Raw genomic sequence first — 20,114 nt, 5'->3', positions numbered from 1 at the left:
ATCTGTGGGTGGTATGTAGAGTGAGTAGAAAATTTCTTAATAAAGAAAAATGAAAAAAAATAACACTGAAATAAACACATTAACAGACTTAAAAAAAAGAAACCAGGAAGCTTGAAACTAAGATGATTCAATCAATATCAATTCAGTTATGGGTATCTTTTCTGTCTCCTCTTCCTCTTTCTTGATTTTTGAATCAAGCAAAGCTTCACCATGTAGCCAAGTATTGCCTTGAACTTTCTATGTAGTCCAGGATAGCCTTGAACTCATGACCCTCCTTTCACCTCCCTAGTGCTGACACTACAGGTATACTTCACCACACCCAGCTTTCATCTCCTATTTCTGAGGTCATCAATATTGCATTTTCAAAATATTCTTTTCATTGTTCCGCCCAACTGCTTTTGTTTATTTACCTGTCTGTGGTTCGTGTTGGAGACTTCCACCATGTGTCTGCTGATACTTGCTCATATTGTAGCGAGTACTTCGAAAACTGAGGTAAAGTGCCATGTCTTTACACTGTCAATTGCTAGTGTTTGCTGTACAGCAACCAGTCAGGCACCTGCCAGTCACTGGGAAACTTTTGAATGTTAGCATGTAAGTGTTTTCTCCAGCCGGATGGTTTTGTCCAAGGGGACTCTTCTGATTCTCCACCAAGGAAAGGCAAGGACAATAGGGTCTCATTAATCAGTAGGTGACGTGTGCACATGACTCAGTCCCCCTTTTCAGTCTTACTCCCATTCCCTGCCAAACTCAGGACCGTTGAGTTTAAAGACTCTGATTCCATTACCCCAAACTAAGCTTTCTTCTGCCTGCTGGGTTGGCTGCTGCACCAAGGAGGAGGGAACACTGAGTCCATCTGTGGTCTCTGTTGATCTGCCCTTGCAGTTTTCCTGAAGTGTAACATTAGCTTTTGGCCACATAACAGATCCCTGCGGTGATCAATGTGTGACTGGAAAGGGAGATATTACAGTTCACAGGTTCCAATCCATGCTCGGTGGCTTTACTGCTGCCTGTTGTGAGGGCAGCTCGTGAATCAGAAAAAGTACTTACCTCATAGCAGGTCGCAGAGAAAGAAGATGATGTAAAATGATGTAAAATCTCCCACCAGGCCCCTCTTAGAGGTTCCATCACTTTGGAACTAAGGATATAATGCAGTTATCAGTGTGCCCATGGTGACACATGCCCAGAATCCCAGCTCTAGGAAAAGAGGCACAGGAAAGAGTCTCAGAAGATCGAGGGCATTCCTGGCTAAGTAGGGGATTGGGGGCAGTGTACTTCACTCTGGACCTTTCTAGACCTAAGCTGCAGGAAGAAGTAACAAATACTCGTGAGTTTTAAGCCTGCCCGGGGTTTTAAAGTAGAGATGGGTGCTTCCTACTTCTGACAGTATCCATGGCAGAGCAACCTTCCTGCTTCTCTGTTGACTTGGCTCCTTCCGGTCTGATTGTGTCAATCAGTTTGCATTCCCTTGATTCCTCTGGAGTCAGCCTGGTGGCGGGTCCATCCACGGTGCCGCTTATCCTCCGTGTCTGCTCTCACTCCTTCCACACTAAAGAGCTTGCTTTAATTCCTTTCCTGGAATGGTGATAAGCACATGTGTTCTGTCCACAACGTTGAGGGCAGTCCAAATTGCTGAACAGTAGAAACAGTAGATACCCAGAGTTCCTTGTTCCATAGTCTTCCAATCCATTTCTGCTACCCTGCAGCTTCTGTGAGCCTTTCCCAAGCACACTAAGTTTCTCATCCCACTTGCCAGCCTCAGTCTGCTTCTGTCTGAACATCTTCCCCAGACTGCAAGCATTTGCTCAACCTTCTCACAAGGCAGCCTGGGTTTATTGAGGGATGAACACCTTCAAGCCATAAGGAATATAACTTGGGATTAATAGCCGACTTTAGAAAAATTATTGCTGTTATTATTTATTTATTAATTTAGGCTTTTGGAGACAGGATTGCTCTGTGTAACACCTGTGCTGTCCTGGATCTCGCTTTGTAGACCCAACAGGCCTGAACTCACAGAGATCCAGCTGTCTCTGCCTCCAGAGTGCTGGGATTAAAGGCGTGCACCACCACCACACAGCAACAGCCAACTCTTATACCTCAGTGGGACTGTGATAAGACATGATGTGTGGCTGTTTAAAGATCCCCAGTGGAATTGTGTCCAAGTCGCTCACAGTCGTACCCATACATTAACTGGATTTTCTTTTTTTTTTTTTTTTCCCTCTCTTTCTCCTATGGGAGCTTTCTTTTCTGGGAATTCTCTTCAGAATAAACTGGTTGTACCCAAGGCTTTGTCTCCGGGTCTGACTTCAAAAGAACTTAACTGAAGAGGCACTGGGGAGTGAGCAAGGAAACGCATTCTCGATGGTACGAAGAGAGCAAAAAGCGCATGCGCAGCAGTAGTTACTGTGCTGGGCAGCCCCGACACTTCGAAGGGTCATAGTTAGCAAATTTTCTGTCCATGGTGCACTTAGAGAGAAAGATGAAAGAAGCTTGCCGTACACAGGAGTGTTAATGCCACCAAAGCTATGGGGACTGTGACCATAAGCAATAGTGTTCTGGTCTTTCTAACTGCCTTAAAAGAGTTGGAGAAGGAGTAAAAGATTTACACCATCCAACTAACAATTCAGGCCATCGTAACAAGGCCAAAAGGCCCTCCTAAAAGCACATAATTCATTTCATATGCTGCAGCCAGACGGGAAATGTTCTGAAAAATTGGGCCCAGGATAAAATAGACTGGAAGACCCAGTCCAGGCCTCTTCTAAAGGAGTCAAAGTTCTGGGAAGGGGATAGGCCCTGAGAAGCCTTGGGACACAGGGTCGGTCACAGTCTCTGAATCACCTAGCCTTGCAGAAGGACCCTGCACCCTGCGAGCTGAGGAAGACACTATCCTCTGGCCTTGAGTCTCCTCGGAAGGAGACACCTTATAGACAATGCTTCTCTCCCTCGAGGTCAGCTCCTGTCTCTGTCCATCGTCTTCAGAAACTAGGGTCATGTCTCAGGATAACCAGAGGGAGAGGTCACAGTTGCCGCTGCTAGAGATCGGATGATCTGTAACAATGGATGCCATGAGATCCCTTCATCCAATTACTCTTCCCCAAAACAATTTGTCATTCTCCTCCTTAAGAATCTGGGAAACTGAAATTCCCTCCCCTTGATCTGAATGGGACTTCACTGGCTTTGATCAATGAACAGCGCACAGCAGAAAGGCTGCTGTGTATTTTCTAAAGCAGGTCCTAAAAGGTGAGAAAGCATCTGCTTTTAAAGAAGTCATTTGCCTCTGTGCTTCTGAGCTATCATATCAGAGTATCACCTACCCGGGTGCCACCATGCTGTCAAGAGCAGACCACATGAAGGGCATGGGGGTTGTTTGCTGGTGGTGAATGTAAATTCTTATTGTGTCTTGTGGCCACAAACTGCTTTTGGGAAAGCCTCATCGTCATTTTCTTAGGCTGTATAGAGGGGGCAATGCACCATTCACTCCCTGGCCCTGGGTCATTCTTGTGGTTACTGTACAGTCTGAAGGGACCCTGATCACCTTGACATTCTACACAGCATCATTCTGGTCTATCACATAAATGACAGCTGGCACCTGGACTTGATTTCCAGGAGAGAGAAAGCATGCTATTTCCCTTAATAAAACAGTGCATGCCAGGTGGTGGAAGATAAACCCTACACGTTTTTTTGAAGCCTACTAAAATTAGGAATCCAACAACTCAGGCAGCTTGAGACATTCTGCCCATTTATGACCATGAGAAAAGATAAGTGTTTGATGAGTTGTTTGGTATTCAAACAAATAAAAACCTCACAAATGCACAAACAAAAAAAGCCATCATTGGGGACCAGAGAGAAGGTTCAATGGTAAAGAGCGCCTGCTGTCCTTTTTACAGGACAGCTTGGTTCCCAGCACCTAGCTTGGGCTGCGCACAACGTCCTGTAACTCCAGGTACAAAAGAAGATCAAGAACCCTCTTTTGGTGTCCACGGACACCCATACACATGTACACATATATGAGCATAAATAAAAATGAAAATTTAAAATAAAACACCTACGCTTGAGAACATTGCTTTTGTGTCCATCAGAAGACTGACTACAAGATACCATTGGCTTTGACAGCCCTGAGAACGGATCTCACTGGTGTCTTAAGACTTAGCAACAGCAATAACCTTTGGGGTAATGGTATCTCGCATGGTGAGTCATGGGTTTCAGACACAGGTTGAACCAGTGAGCATGTGTATAGATTTTGTTTTAAGTCTACTATATCTAGAGTACAGGGATGGTAAAGAAAGTGTGTTAAATAAAGTTGACTAATCACAGTTCCTGTGGTCTATTAGTGGATATTGTGGGCTCTTTCATTTTTGTTGGTGGTGGTGGTGGTTTTTTGAGAGATGATCTGTCTTACTCTAGAGACTGTGATGGCCTAGAACTTACATACAGCCCATGCTACCCTCATACTTGTTGGGCTCCTCCAACCTTAGCCTCCCAAATGCTGGGATTTCAGATGTGAGCTGCAATGCTTTGCTATATAATGCGTTTTAATCCTTATTACTTCATCCTCTTCCTGATTAAAGATAATTGGTCTCGGGGGAGTATAGAAAAAGGAACTTTCCCATCAGGATGTATCATGCTTCCTATTGTATCTGTTCTAATGACTCCTCCTGACGATCTGAGGATCTTCATATTGACAGATCAGCAGGTAAGGTTGTGAGTCAATAAAACTGAAGATCCTTACAGTGACAAGGATATTTGATTATCTTGATGAGTTGGTGTTGTTGCTACACTATGGATACAAGTGTCTAGAACTTTGGGGATTCACGAGGGTCATCCCTAACTGCTTCTATGTCTGATGAACGCAGTAACAGACTGACTTAATAAAGCATGATTTGGCAAAGGCAAGGTTGGCAGGATTTAGTCACTCAGGGATGACAATCTGCTCATACACTAAACAAGCCATTTGGTGGATGTGCTGCCTAAAATCTGAAACAGTAGATAGAAGAGAAACGGTGAGTATAGATGGTAGCCTTGGGATCAAAGCCAGCCGAAAGTGAGAGCTCTGGCTTATCCCACATATTCCAGTATTTTCAGTCTTAATAGTTTTCTTCTTTTTTTGTTTTTTAGACTTCATTCAGCCACCACCTAAGATGTCAGCAGCCTAGTGGGATCAAGGTGAGCCTGAGCAAGGCGTGAGTGTGTTGCTGCTCTTGATGCCCTTCGTAAGCCCCTGGTCCTCCTTCTATGCTCCCTGCAGCTGTAGGACGTGCCTATAGCCTGAGCTTCCTCTCTGGAAAGCCATAACTATGGTTTTCTTCGGAGAACTCACTCAACCCACAGTTAGTGCAGCCTGGAGGTGCTGGGGTTTAATGCCTTCAAAGTCAACCTTAACTAATGAGATTCAAGAGTCAGAAGGTGCCCGCTGTAACTTCCTCATCCCCTGGTGGAGTTCCTCTGACATGTGACCTGCTGGGTTTCTCAGCAGAGCTCTGGAAATGAGTTCTGGGTGCTCAGCAAAGCAGAACTCCTGATTAAAACATTCTTTGTTAAAAGAAAAAAAAATCCTTTCTTTCTCTGTCTCATGAGATCCCCAGCATCACCCCATACACTTCATGTCTGTAACCAAATCTCTGTTATGGGATGGAATTTGGAGAACCCAAATGAAGATGGCAATTTGTCCTTGCACGTGCCTATAGCCTGCCCCATGTGTTGGCTATTTGCTACAAATATCACTAATAATTTTGACAAGAAAAATAATACTTTATTAGTTGGTAGGCTTAAATTATACATATTTGTATTTTTGATGTAAATATGGAGTATAGCTTTTTATCAGCTAATAAAGGATGAGGAAATTACACTGAAGAACATAAGTAATGTACATAAATCATACAAAATGTAATATTTTACCAACTATAGAAATGGTTGGCAAGACTGTCAACTAACCAGAGATTGGTTTGAAATCGTTGTCATTGGCTAACTATGATAATTAATGAAATCAACGCCTTCACAGTGCCGGCAAAATAAATGCAGCAAGTCAAATCTGATGGGTGAGATTTTCCCCCTTAAAATTGCTGAGCTACCTGGTTACTAGTGCCCCCACCCCAGCTCCTCTATCTTTCATTTCACAAAAGAGTTTTCATGCACACACACACACACACACACACACACACACACACACACCCATGCATGCATGCATGCAAGCACACTTTCGTGCAGACACATACTTCATTATTTATTTTATTTTTTACTTTTTGGTTCTGAGCATTTTCAAAGTGTGGCTCTACAGATTTGTACATTTTTCCTTTGGCAGTACAGGCAATATTGACTTTGGAATGCAACTTCCACAGAAAGCCACACTGAGAGCAAGTCCACAGTAGCTCTTTATCTCCCGCACAGATTAGGAAACCCTCCAGGAATGATGTTACTAAGGCAAATTTAGAAGGACCTCAGCATTCACGGAGGAAAATGTCAGTAGTGTCCAGAAAAGCCAGAGCGTGGTCAGGCTTTGGGAACAAGCAAACAGGGCTCATTTGAAGGTCTGCAAATAGTTGTTGGCTAAATCCCATTTCGTTCATTTTCTCTTTGGTTGGGTGTTAGTTTCTGGACCCAGGAATGTCCAGACTCACTCTTCCTATGGGCCTACAGAATATTCAGATGTTGTCTGGGGCCCTGATACATCGTTGCCCTTTGGTGAGTGTTTTGTCTATCTGGTAGTGTTGTCCTCATCTGACAAGAGTTCCTTCACTTTCTAGAAGAAACTAGATCACTTATTCTAGAACAAAGTTCTCCAGATACACCGCTATGTCTCTGTCTCAGGGACAGGGCTTATACATCATATACAGGCCATGGCTATCCCTTCAATTGGCCAAGAGAGCTAGGCCAATTAGAGGTGTTCTCTGGGATCTAGGTAGATGGGTAGGGCTCTTCCTTTCTAGTGATTGGCCTGAAATGATTTGGTCACCCTGCCACACAGAGAAAGCTGGCGTAAAGGGAAGAAGCCAAATTACTGAGATTCATGATGCCAAGTGCCGAAACATGAGTCTAGTATGTGAGGTTTCCTACCACCTGTCTCTGCCTCCCCTACAGTCTTCTGGGCTTGGCCAGTCCCCCGTCTCTCTTTCCACAGTCTCCTTTACTGTCTGCCCCATTATCCCTCTTCCTTGCTCAAATCGGGCAACACTGAGTTTCTGGTCTTCACAGCCAAGAGCTGATTAATGTACCTTGTTGACTTTTTTTGCTGTTTCATTTAAATGGTTATAAAACCAACTGCTTAATTAAACAAGTATTCTCGGCCTCTGCTTTTTGATATAGTAATTGGCTTCTAAGGGAGTCTGGCACCTTTCTGGGACTGCTTTCCACTGGCATTCTTGCTTCCAGCCCCTTCCAGCACAGATGAGGACTAAGCAGTTGGAGGTGCTGAGCTGGCTCCAGAGCGCACAGAGAAGCGTCACTCAGGTGCCATGCAGAGATGATAACGTCGTCGTCGGTCACTGCAGTCTGTGTCACCAAAGCTGAAGCATTTCCGATATTCTCGGGAGCGCCCAAGCAATTCCCTCTCTGACGGTTTTACTCCCAAAGTGAACAAATGATATTGGTACATTTCCCACCCATGAGGCATTAAGGTTCCCAGAATTGTCTTTTATACAGTTCTGGAGACTTGCTTCCAGGTTGACCTCAGTTCTGTTTTATGCTTCACTGATTACACCCCTCCCCCACGTTCTAATGCTTCGGAGTTACCATAAAGGTATAAACATTAATCATTTCCAGATTGTCATTACATCCAAAATTTAGATTTAAAAGGAGTGTCTGGTTGTCATAGCTTGGGTACCATGACCACCCTTCTCTAGGAGATGGCCAGAGCATCTATTTTAGCCCTTCAAAAAGCATCCACCAAGAAATGATAATCTTCAAGGAAACTGAGATGTTTTAAGTAAGGAGACTTTACACAAAAGAGAAAAATAACCACCAGTGCCCACCACAGGGAGAGTCCAGCGAACAGTGCCCACCACAGGGAGAGTCCAGCGAACAGGCCCACCACAGGGAGAGTCCAGCGAACAGTGCCCACCACAGGGAGAGTCCAGGTACCAGCTTCCAGTTCCCACTGCAGGGAGCTTCCAGCTTCCAGTTCCCACTGCAGGGAGCTTCCAGCTTCCAGAACCGCGTCGGTGGATGCAATTGGATTTAAGCTGCTTCACAAAATGCTACATTTTCTTCAGTATGTTAATAAGTGATGCCACTGCTCTTGAATTTCCCGTTTTCACTTTCCACCCTTTTTAGCCTTAGGCAGAATTCCTAGAATGTGCCCCCCCCACACACACACACCTTTTTTTCCATTTTAATAACACAAAACTATATTTCCTAAAATTCTCAAAATGAAACCTTCCTTCCAAACACTACCTCACTGTGTTTATTTTTTCCAAGTAGAAAAGTTGTGTATCTTCTGCCATTAAATTGCAAACAAGCAGAGGAACAGTGTGAAATCCTGTTTTGATAAAATATATTACAAATACAGCTAAATATGTACCCCCTCAAAATCTTTACGGAGACCTACCAAACTTGAAGTGGTGGTCTGGGGAGTAGAATTATGCCTCCTAAAGCATGTCCCCATTTTAGTAATTTGGAACCTGTGAATTGCTTCTATGTGTGGACATGGGAACTTTGTGAACATGAATAAAAGGAGAATCTTGAGGAGGGAAGATTAGCATGGGTTGTCTGGGAGGGGCTAATGTCATTGCTGGGGTCTTTTTAAATGAATGAGGGGGCAGAAGAGCTTGTTTCAGAGAAATGTAGTGTGAGAAAGACGGAGATGCCACACTGGCTTTAGGGATGGATGGCAGCCTAGGCCAGGAAGCCAGGAGAGAGCCTTTGGAGCCACAAGAGCAGGAAGTGTCTTAGTGTGTAGTTTCCAGGGGGATTCTCATCTAGGAAAACGTGGTTTTGATTTCTGACCTCTGGGATGTAAGATAATAACTTTGGTATATTAGTCTGTAGCAACTTGTTAGAGTAGAAAATAGAAACATGCTACTTCTATGCGAAATGGATTCTTACTGCTATCATATAAATGAGCTAGCTAAAAACTCACTTTCAAAAGATACTACTGAATTTGCTTAAATTATAGAATTCCTGAGGGAAGATTTTGTATTTAATGTTTATAGATATTTTTTAATGTGTATACAGGGAGGTTGATTTAGTTAATAAACCTATCTATCTGCATGGATGCACGGATGTGTGTTATTTGTTTACTTATTTGATCTACATCCAGATTTGTTTTCCTCTTATGTAAACTGGAGACCAGTAAGTAGTCCAGAGAAAGAGAATTCGGGACTAGTTAGAACTCCGAGGTGAGTAGTTTCTCAGGCTCCTCCAGTCTCTCTCCAGCAGTCTGTACACATGGCTTCCATTTTCAAGTTGCTCCATGGCTGCAGGATGACCACAGGTGCAGCAGCCGCGACGTTTGAGTTCTGGATAAAAAGAAGAAAGGGTGGGTCCGAGGGCGTAGGCTTCAGATGAATTAGCCCTGTGAAAGAGCATTTTAAAACCACACTGGCAAGATTCTGACCACATCGCCACCCCTGTCACAGGGAAGCCAGGAAATGTAAATTTTCAGTTGGGCACATTGCCACCCCCAACAAAATCAAGGTTGCTTAGTGAGGAAGAAGGGAAGAAGTTGATTTGGGGTAACAACTAGCAGCCTGTGTACGAGCTTCAGTGGCAACCAAATCATAAAGCGGGGCCGTTACAACTCTGTCTTTAATACTAAACTTTCCTCCATAATGAACAGTCTTTAACTGTTCAAGGCAGTGTAAACACACAGACCCTAAACATTCTGTGACTCTTCAAAGCTAATGTGTTATAAAAGCAAGGGAGGCAGGGAACAAAGGCAATAAGCTTAAAAACCTAAAAACAATAAATTCCATTATGATTAGTTCTTAGGGTATCAACTCAGTAAATTTAGTATTGAGGAAAGCATCCTCATTTAAGAAGAGCTTCCTAAGGGCTGGAAACTGTGTGTAGAATTTATGTGTTAGAGCATTTTCCCCCTCATTGTAAGCTCCATAGTCCTCCCTGGAGCTGGTGACTAGAGAAAGTTTGTTAACTATATATTCAAGTGTGACTTATGTTTGCAAGGTGACAGATAACAAAAGTCACTGAACTCAGGGGAACTGTGCTCAAGCCGATACATCGATGTGAACACTGCCTTGTGGAGTGGAGAATTGTGGGGTTCATCCAGGGTTCAGAGACTGGCCAAAGACATACATTTGATCACAAAAGGAAGAGGTTCCTGGCCTTGGACCTGTGAAGGATTCTCTACCCTAACAAGACCCCACAGGCCCTGTCAACTAGCAACTGGTCCAGTACATGAAATCCTAGAGGGTTCAGTATTTCATTTGGAGTCTGAGAAGTAAGGAAAGGAAGCACAGGCTATCTGTCTGCACCTCGTACCTACAAACAGCTCTTTGGATATAACAATAAAAATGCTTATGGATCTCTGGATGCCGTTGACAAACAAATAGGAGATGTGTGTAACCTGTCACACTGCGGACATGTGAGGGAAGAAAACTCTAAGCTCACAATCTCATAATTCTACCAACACAGGTTTAAGAAGACTTAGAGAGCTGGGGGAACAGGGCAGAAGAAATCTGGTTGTTTTGTCAAAAAGATCCCAAAAGAAAGAATGAAAGTGAGGATTGCAACATAATGGTTGGTTATCTGTAGAGCTGGGATTCATGTGCAAGAGAAAACAGGCCATTTCTGGGCTCCATCAGGGTGTCTGGTTCCACTTCCTGTACCCTGTCCCTCTTGTAGAGGGACGGCCTGCTGTCTAGTTTGAAGGACTCCAAAGCAGAGTGTGCATGTACAAGTTGCCTGTTCTCCACATCATCACTAGGGCATGAGAATAAATATTGGAATATTTTTAATTTATCTTAAAAATAAGAAAACTATGCAATATGAATGTTCATGCTATGAACTGACAGCCAGGCCATCTCTCACTGCAGGAGACATTTCTCTGGTGGAGAGCAGAGCTTCTTAGCACACTTCTCCAAGGTGGCTACTTACATGAGCTAGGCTTAGAGATTTATAGATTGTGATGTCTAATTTATATAAATTGAGCTTTATAACATATATAATTGGCCTTAAAATATTTCAGAAAATGAGAAAAATCTTTGTTGATAAAAAATAATGGGCTGGAGAGTTGGCTCAGAGGTTAAGAATATGCGCTGCTCTTTCAGAGGATCTGGGTTCAGTTCCCAGCCCCATGGAAGCTCACAGCCATCTGTAACTCCAGTCTGGTGCCCTCCTCTGGCCTCTGAGGATACTACATGCACATGGTGCACATATTACAAACAGGTAAATACTCATACACAACAGATAAATAATAAAAATATTTTAGAAAATAGTATTAAAGTAAACAAAGTCACATGGGATGGGGGCATGGCTGATTTGTGTGCCTAGACCAGGTTGTTTTGGTGATGTCACAAAACTGACCAGACTCAAGGAGGTCTGACAAGAGGTTGCTCTCCCAAACTGAAGTGTCCTAATAACTTACAGAAATATGAAAGTACGCCTGCTATCTTATAAATAGACCTCATTCAGCAGTGTCTATCAAGTTTCTATTGTGTCTGTGAAATATATGTTTCAATTATGACAGCCACTAAAACCAATGACAAACCAAACCGAACAGAGAAACAGACCTTTGAATTACAGTTATCACAGACACAAAGCCACAATTTTCAAAAACAGCAATGGCCAGTCAATTCTATTACACTGGTTATAATAGCGTTTTTAGGAAAAGATGAACATCATGAATAAAAATTAATAGACTTTCATTAGTTTATTCTAATTTAGTTCATCTTTTAAACATATCCATTTTGTGTTTGATATATAAAATGCATTAATATAGCAATGCATGCATAGAACAAAATGGAAATATATATACTTAGAAATTGCTACTTGATGTTTTATTTATGATTGCTTGTAAAGCAAAAAGCATTTAGAAACCACTGCTAAGGATCATAGGAAGTATTAATGATTTGTTCATTAAAAAAATCTAATCCTTCCCAATTCGATGATGCTCCCGAGTAACTGGATAATCAGTTTTCCGTTGCTGTGACCGAATGACTGTGGAGCAACTCAGCAGAAGGAAAGCTCCTTCAACCCATGACTTCCAAGCTCCACTGCACATCACTTCCCTCTGCCCTTTTCCAGCCTGTGGTGAGGCAGCACGTGATGGGGAGGGGTGTGTGGTGAACAGACCCACTCACAGCCAACAGGAAGAAAAAGAGAGAGGATGGGGATAGAAGCCCATTCTCTCCTTGAAGGGCATACCTTTCAGTGAGCTAACCTTCTGCTAGGCCTCACCTCTAAGTGTGCCATGGCGTCCCTCAGCACGCCACCTGTGGGTGAGCCTTTTGTGGACACTCAAGCTCCACATGACAGCTATGACTTACTGCCTTACTACATTAGATACAACCGTCTTCCTCATGGTCTCACAGCAGGTTCTGTCTCTGCGATGATGACGTCAGCGGATACAGGGTCCCCTTTGCTGACTCAGAGCACAAGAAGGGTTGCTGTCCTTGCCTGCTTGGTGGTTGCTTCTCACAGCCCTGAGCATGCCCGACAAAGGCTCACACAGAGGTAAGAAGATGAGAATGTGTGCAGGAGCTCCGTAGGCCTCCTGAGCACACTGAGAAGCACGTGTTTCCAGACATCATGGTGGTAAACAGTGTGCTGTCCCAATTCTCCTCCCAGACCCACCATGCCATTGCCTCTTCAGGAGGCTGCTCACTTCTTCACGTACTCAGAACAGTAAAACATCCATCATCTCGACTCATCCTTGCATATTTCCCTGTTAAATTATTCTCAGCTTTGTTCTTACATGTTTAGTCATGTCACACTTAACATAGATCTACACATATAATAAACAACCTGATATATTATGTATCATATAGATTACCTACAGATTTGTGACAACTCTGATATTAAAAATAGGCCAGGCAGTGGTGGCGCATGCCTTTAATCCCAGCACTTGGGAGGCAGAGCCAGCCTGGGCTACCAAGTGAGTTCCAGGAAAAGGCACAAAGCTACACAGAGAAACCCTGTCTCAAAAAACAACAAAAAAAAATAATAATAATCCTAATGTGCTGGAGAGATGGCTCAGTGATTACGAGCACTGTCTACTCTTCCAGAGACACAGGTTAACACACACATGATAGCTCCCAGCCACTGTAACTCCAGTTCTAGGGGTCCTAGTGCCCTCTTCTGGCCTCTGCAGATGCCAGGAGCACACATGGTGCACATACATACATGTAGGCAAAAACACCCATACAGAAAAAAAGAAATAAGTTAATAAAAATTTAAAATAATGCTAATAACCCAATTACTGCATGCAATCCATTTTTAAACTCCATTTTTATTCTTTCCTTTAATGTTTGGCATTTAAAACTTTTGAATTTAAATTTTTCAGGGTTTTGAGAGTTTCATCCATGAGCACTACATTGACTCGCTTCTACCCCTCCCTCTCACACTTGCATTTATGCAGGACTTGGCATAGATCTGTAACTCAAGAGACTGAGGCAGGAGGATTGCAATTCTAAGATCTTCCTAGGCTGCAAAGTGAGTTCAAAACCAGCTTGGGAAATTTACAGAGACCATGCCTCAAAATTTAAAACAAACAAACAACAACAAAACAGTAAAAAGGAGCAGGGTGATAGCTCAGTGGTGGAGTATTTGTTCAGCATGAGTGGGGCTCTGAGTCCAATCTCAAGTATTGAAAAAAATAGAAAAAAGTTTGTAAATTTAACAGACTCATTTTTTAACTTAGTCTGATTCATGCTGTATTTGATTAAATTCGTATAAACAACCTCAGTTTGTCAGCAAATTGCACTTTACACTCGAAGGTAAGTACAGCAGTTTTCTGAGTTCTGAGGTGCAGAATATGGACCAGACACTACCTTATGACTTAGGGGAGACAAGCCATATAAACATGCAATTACCTAAATGTGTGCCTAAGTACAGCTCTCTGATTGCAGAGTGGGTGTGGGAGGAGGGAGACACTTGAGTGCTGGTGATGGCTGCTTTTCCCTCTATGCTAGCCTGGCATTTTCTCCTTATACCTTGAGCTGGAATTATATCACACAAGGGCAGTTATTTAGCTTATACGTCACATGGCTATAAGCAAATGGTCATTAATATAAACGATGTAAAAACAAGACAGAAACACCTCTTCATGAAAGCTTGTTGGTCTGCAAAAATATGATGGAAACAGAAAACAATACTGGATGGAGTTCAGCTCACACCAAGAAAACAGAAGCAGGCTTCTAAATCTGCAGAGAGACTAGAGAAAGAAACATAGATGTGGCCGATGACGGAGTGAATGTCATTTGTACTCTCAAGTTTTCTTCTTTGTCCTGGTCACTCTCACCCATCTGTCACACCCCCACCCCCATGCCCAGCAAACATTCTAGGCACTGCATTTTCATCAACGCATTTGATCCTCATCATAATCTCTCTGGAAAATACCAGCAACTCCATTTGACAGATGTAGAAACTGAGGCTCCAAGAATTTACACAGTTTTCCTGAGCAGCTGGAACTCAAGTCTGGCTTTGTGACCTGGTTGAGTCCAGTTCTACAGACTGGAGGGAAAACTGCATGCGTTGGAACCACCAAGGGACATGGGTGGAGCGGGCAGGGAAAAGGAAAGCTTTGAAAGCTATCCTGAGCTGGGGCTGAGAATTTGCAAAGAGGAAAGGAAGAGAGGACCCATGTTGGTCCTAAAGAATTTGTGAGGGACGGTGAAAGGAGCAGTAAGTGGGAGAAAGAGGCAAAGAAGTCATCTTTGCCCTGCTGAGCCTTGGTGACTGCATCGAACAGTCCAGGGCTTTTCTAAGCAACCTCACTGTGTGCCCAGGGGTTCTGCAGCACCATCACCTGCACTAGGGCCTCTCTGCACAGCCATGATGAGGGGACAGGGTGCTGTGATGGCTTGGAGTTCTTCCTTGAATCCTGTGACACTTGGACACCTAATGGGTCTGTTCACACAGAACTTCCAATGCCATTCTTTCTCCATGACCTTGAATCTGCTCTTAGACGACATAACCTGGGACAGCATGATATGGCATGCGTGGCATCCTGAAGGAAGAAAGATTTCCCTCCAGGAGCTGAACTACACAATCGATACACATTGCTTGGAGCCAGGATGAGCCGACTCATCATGCTGAACATAGTAATCTGATTGAGGATAATAACACAGCCAAAGGAATAATATTCCATTTAAGGTAATGTCGAGAGAAAGCTGAGGGGAGAAAGCCAATTTTGCATTCCATACCTATTTTGAAGTCTTGCTAAGCACTGCCCTAGGACATGAACAAATTCCACCCCTGACTTCATGGGTTCCAGGGCAGGGTGAAGAGGCCATCTGAAGACACCCGAGGAAAGAAGTCACCTGAGTCAGGGCATCCGTAAGCCGTCCTCATTCTTCCTCCTGCCACCTTCCCTTCTCAAGCTTGCAAGTCAGGTGACCTGCACCCATCTAACTTGCAAAGGATTCTCCAGAACTCTTAGGAGCCACCCCATAGTTATTGGATTCTTTTCTCTCCAAGATAGGAACAATTAACCTCAAGACAGCCCACCAGCTGCTAGACTCCATGGACCAGAGGTGGTATGACAGAGTCCACGCTTTTTTCTCTCTTCCTTTGGGGCTCTTGACCCTCCAGTTCACATGAAGCTGCTACCTTCTCTTTGCACAAGCTTCACAGGTGCGTCTGGGTGGGCACATCATGCTGACCTCCCCTAACCCCAGTTTGCACATTGAAAGCTATTGCTGATGGTGGAGTCCCGAGCTCTCAGCACTGAGGAACTCAAACGGTTCCTGGACTGGATCTGTTCTCACTGAGTTTACTTGGGCAAAGAGTGATGGCAGACAGCTTTCTCTCCAGTAGATGCTGTGGACCAATCTTACCAGATAACATTAAGCCCCCCATAGCAATTCACATGCTCTTTCTAATTCCTTCTCAACATGAAATTTCACTGTGTTTTGAGTTCTCATGGGCTGGTCAGGCTGGCTCCAGGGCGTTGAACTTGGCCACAGTCACTCATATGGTAAGGTAACTAGTAAGTTAACATTCTAGCTGTCCAAATCTCCACTGTGAGCTTGGGTGGCATGAACTACATGGGAGAGATCAACTCTCATCAATTCAATGACATTGTATATATGAGTCTCATCCATGACAGCCACACAACTTTCCTCTAATTCCCCCAGGTCAGCCGTGGCAATTGTTTTCCATTTAAAACTTCCACAGCAGCAACCTTGGAAGGCCTCTATGACGATCAAAGATAATGCCAAGCATCCAGCAGGTAGGTACTCGCACCCAGTGGACAATAGCCTGGGAGTGATAACTGTTAGTGTTACTCACTTGTGTTTGAAGATACCTAAGCACACATGTGTTGAATCACGCCTAAAGGAGAAACAAATAACTTCTTTCTATAATAACCAGGTGAGATGGGTGGGCAAGATTCTTTCTCTTTCTCCCAATGGCTATGTCCAGCCCGATCCCCTAGTTGACTGTTGTTCTACCAAATTATACCCAGGTACCACCTGTTTTAAGGTGGTATGCATTTATGATTAACTTAATATCTAACACTCTGGGAAGCACAGGCCGTGTTTCAACCCTGCAGGTGTGAAGATTTAATGTCCCTGTGGATACACAAGATCAGGAAAGATCTCAGCTATGTTCTTATGAACACCTCCAATGCATCCATCAATGCCTGAAGCAGCAGGGTCTTCAGGACTCCGATTACCACTCACAGAAAGCAGTATACAATCCAGGATACACATACACACATTCACCCACGGTGACCCACACATGTATGACCCACACAGAAACCTCATAAAACTATATGGCTCTGGTTTGAATATGGTTTATCCTCTTCAGAATTCATGTTGAAATTTAGTCCCAATTGTGAATTTGTAAAGGGTAGAAATTCAACTGCACCATTTCAGAAGTTGGGCCTTTGGGAATGGATTCAACTCCCACCAGTTCATCAGGGTGGGGTTGCCATGACTAAGCACTGCCGGCCTTATAAGAATAGAAATCAGAACATACATGTTTCCTCTGTCTCCTGCTGTGTGATAGTCTGACCTTCCTGGAACTCTGCTGGGGAGCAGGCCATCACCAAATGAGCCCATGGCTGTGACAAGAACAGTGATCCACATACTCTTGTGATTTACCTAGTCTATGGCATCCTGTGATTGGCACTAGCCAAAAGACTGGCAAATACCCTTACCACACAGATTAAGCTTACATTCCTGTCCTTTGAGGGACTAGGGCAGAGAGAAAGCAAAAGGCAGCTTTGTGAGGACACCTGTGTGTACATGTATGTAAATATATGTGCATATTTGTATGTAGATGCATGTGTGTGTTTGTGTGGATGCACATGGAGGCTGGAGGACAACTTGTGCTGTGGTCTTCAGGAATGGTGTCCATCTTCTTTGGGACAAGGTCTTCCATTGGTCTGGGTTCATTAATTAGGCTAGGCTGGCTGTCCAATCAGCCCTCGGTATCATCCTGCTTCCGCCTCCCCTGCACTGGGATTACAAATGTGGTCTACCATATCTAGCATTTTTCGTGGTGTCCTACGGTTTGAATTCAGGTCCTTGCACTTCCAAGAGAAATGGTTTACACACTAATCCATCCCTCAGGCCCTTAATTTTTTTTTAATATTGAGAGCCTCTAAATTAGAGGTTCTTAGCCCGTGGGTCACAATCCCTTTGGGGGTTACATATCAGATATCCTGCCTATCAGATATTTATATCATGATTTATAACAGTAGTAAAATTATAGTTATGAAGTAGCAACAAAATAATTTTATGGTTGGGGGTCATCACAATATGAGGAACTGTATTAAAGGGTCACAGCATTAGGAAGGTTGAAAGCAAGTGCTCTAAATCAATTTGAAACCCAAGAAGTACTGAAGCTGTCGTATTCTTATACACAGGGGTCCAGTGACATTGTGTTGTGGACTCAACCCTTTTTGTTACTGTGTTTTCATTTTGCAAGTCCTGAGAGTGATTGGTCACTATTTTTTGATACTTTGGATAACAGATAATGATGTAATGTAGCTTAAATATTATTTTACATGAAACATACAAAGGTTTATTTTATTTATGTGTATGACTGTGTGTGTGTGTGTATGTGCATAAGTGAGTGCAGTACCTTTAGAGAGCCGAAGAGGGCATTGGGTCCTCTGGAGCTTGAATTACAGCCTGTTGTGAGCCACCTGATGTGAATACCAGGAGCACAGTCTTAACCACTGAACCATCTCTTCAGGCCCAAGAACGGTGTCTTTATTGCTCAGAGATTTCTGAGAAACTGGTCTATTGAGTTTGACCCCTTAGAGGGTGGTAATGATTATGATGATGAGGACAGCGACTGCACTTTGCTCTATTAAGGGATCATTGTAAAACTACAAATACTGCCCTCAAACCTAGCACCAAGGTGTATCCCATGAGAGAGGAATGGTGATCCTCCTGCATTGTATCCTGGGTCCACAGACCCATTGTGTAGATCCATCATGTGTAGACCCATCATGAGTAGAAGACTCAGGCCTTAAGCATGAGACCCAGGCTACCATGTCACCATTTTCCAACCATGCATCCTTGAGCACATCATCTAATCCTTTTAAACTTTCACCTTTGTCTGTGGTGAGGGTATCATCCCAAATCATGGGTCCTTTGAAAGGGTCATATGAGATCACATTATATGCACAGACTCATTGTGAAGACCACTTCCCACAGTCCACAGAACATCCTTATCTCCCAAGTTCCTTTCAATGTTTTGAAGTTTTAAAATCTGAACCAGATATTCAGTGATGCCATGGAAGACAGTGAGTCTCTTCTTTAGTCCTTTTCACTCTTGGAAACATTGAATTGATTATATTTGATTCAAGACACTCTCCCATCATTGGTCCATGGGTAACCTGCTTTTGCTCATTTGGATAATTAATCATTTTTAGTAATACCATAAGCGTCCTCTATTAAACACTAGGACCTTGACAATAGGCATCTCATGGTGAGTCATTGGTTCCCGTTTTCCTTTTCTTCCACTCAACCACTTTACCTCTTGTCTCACTCCATCTAAAGTATTTGTTTTCCTCCTTCATTCTTCAAAACCCAGAAAAGCTTCTACATGGAATGAGTAGGGTTACAGCCCATGCTGAGCTAAACTGCAATTCTGTCCTGGTTGAGTTCACCAATGATTTAGCCTGGTTCTTCCTTCCCTGGCAGACAGACACATGGGTTGGAGGACCAGGATGTTTTAGGGAATCAGGATGTGCAACTTCTCATAGGACAGAATAATGATCATCTGAAGTGGTGTAGGCATGTCCTAGAATTCTTGTGTTGGAAATCAAATCCTCTAAATCAGAAGCCATTGGGAGGAAATTAAGATTAGATGTGGCTATAGCCAGGCGGTGGTGGTGCACGCCTTTAATCCCAGCACTCGGGAGGCAGAGGCAGGCAGATCTCTGTGAGTTCGAGGCCAGCCTGGTCTACAGAGTGAGATCCAGGAAAAGGCACAAGGCTACACAGAGAAACCCTGTCTTGAAAAAACAAAAACAAAAAATAGATGTAGCTATAAAAGAGAGGCTCCAAGATAGTGAGTGACTTCCTAAGAGACTTCAGCTAGCAGGTTCCCTTCTGGCCGTGTCATCCTCTCTGCCACATTATGATACAAGAAGCCTTGCCAGACACTGAGCCGATGTACGCACCACAAGCTTGGAATTTCCAACCTCTAGAGCAATGGATCAAATGAACCTCTTTGTTTATAAGTCACTGGAGTCAGGTACTGGAGCAACAGAAGACAACCTAGACAGTCTTCCTTCCGTCTTGTTCTGGTTGTGTGCTCATCCTGTGCCATCGTCAGGAAAACAGCATATGGAGCTGGTGAGAGATGGGATCCAGCACATGGTAACTTGTCTCTGTTTAGTTCTCAGAAGCTCGGTGGAAGCTCTTCCAAGCAGCGCGGTCCTTGGCTGAAGCGTGCTCTATGTGTTCTAGCAGCTTCTGGACACAAGGCTCAGCTGAGAGATCTGGGGTAGTCACAAGCTGGTGTGGCAGGACTCTGTGACGTGA

The sequence above is a fragment of the Peromyscus californicus genome, unplaced genomic scaffold (genome assembly GCF_007827085.1).
Source record: "Peromyscus californicus insignis strain IS unplaced genomic scaffold, ASM782708v3 Scaffold_8__1_contigs__length_139910024, whole genome shotgun sequence".
In the NCBI taxonomy this organism is placed as follows: domain Eukaryota; kingdom Metazoa; phylum Chordata; class Mammalia; order Rodentia; family Cricetidae; genus Peromyscus; species Peromyscus californicus.
The sequence above is the reverse complement of the archived record's forward strand: the minus strand, read 5'-3'. Positions refer to the sequence as shown.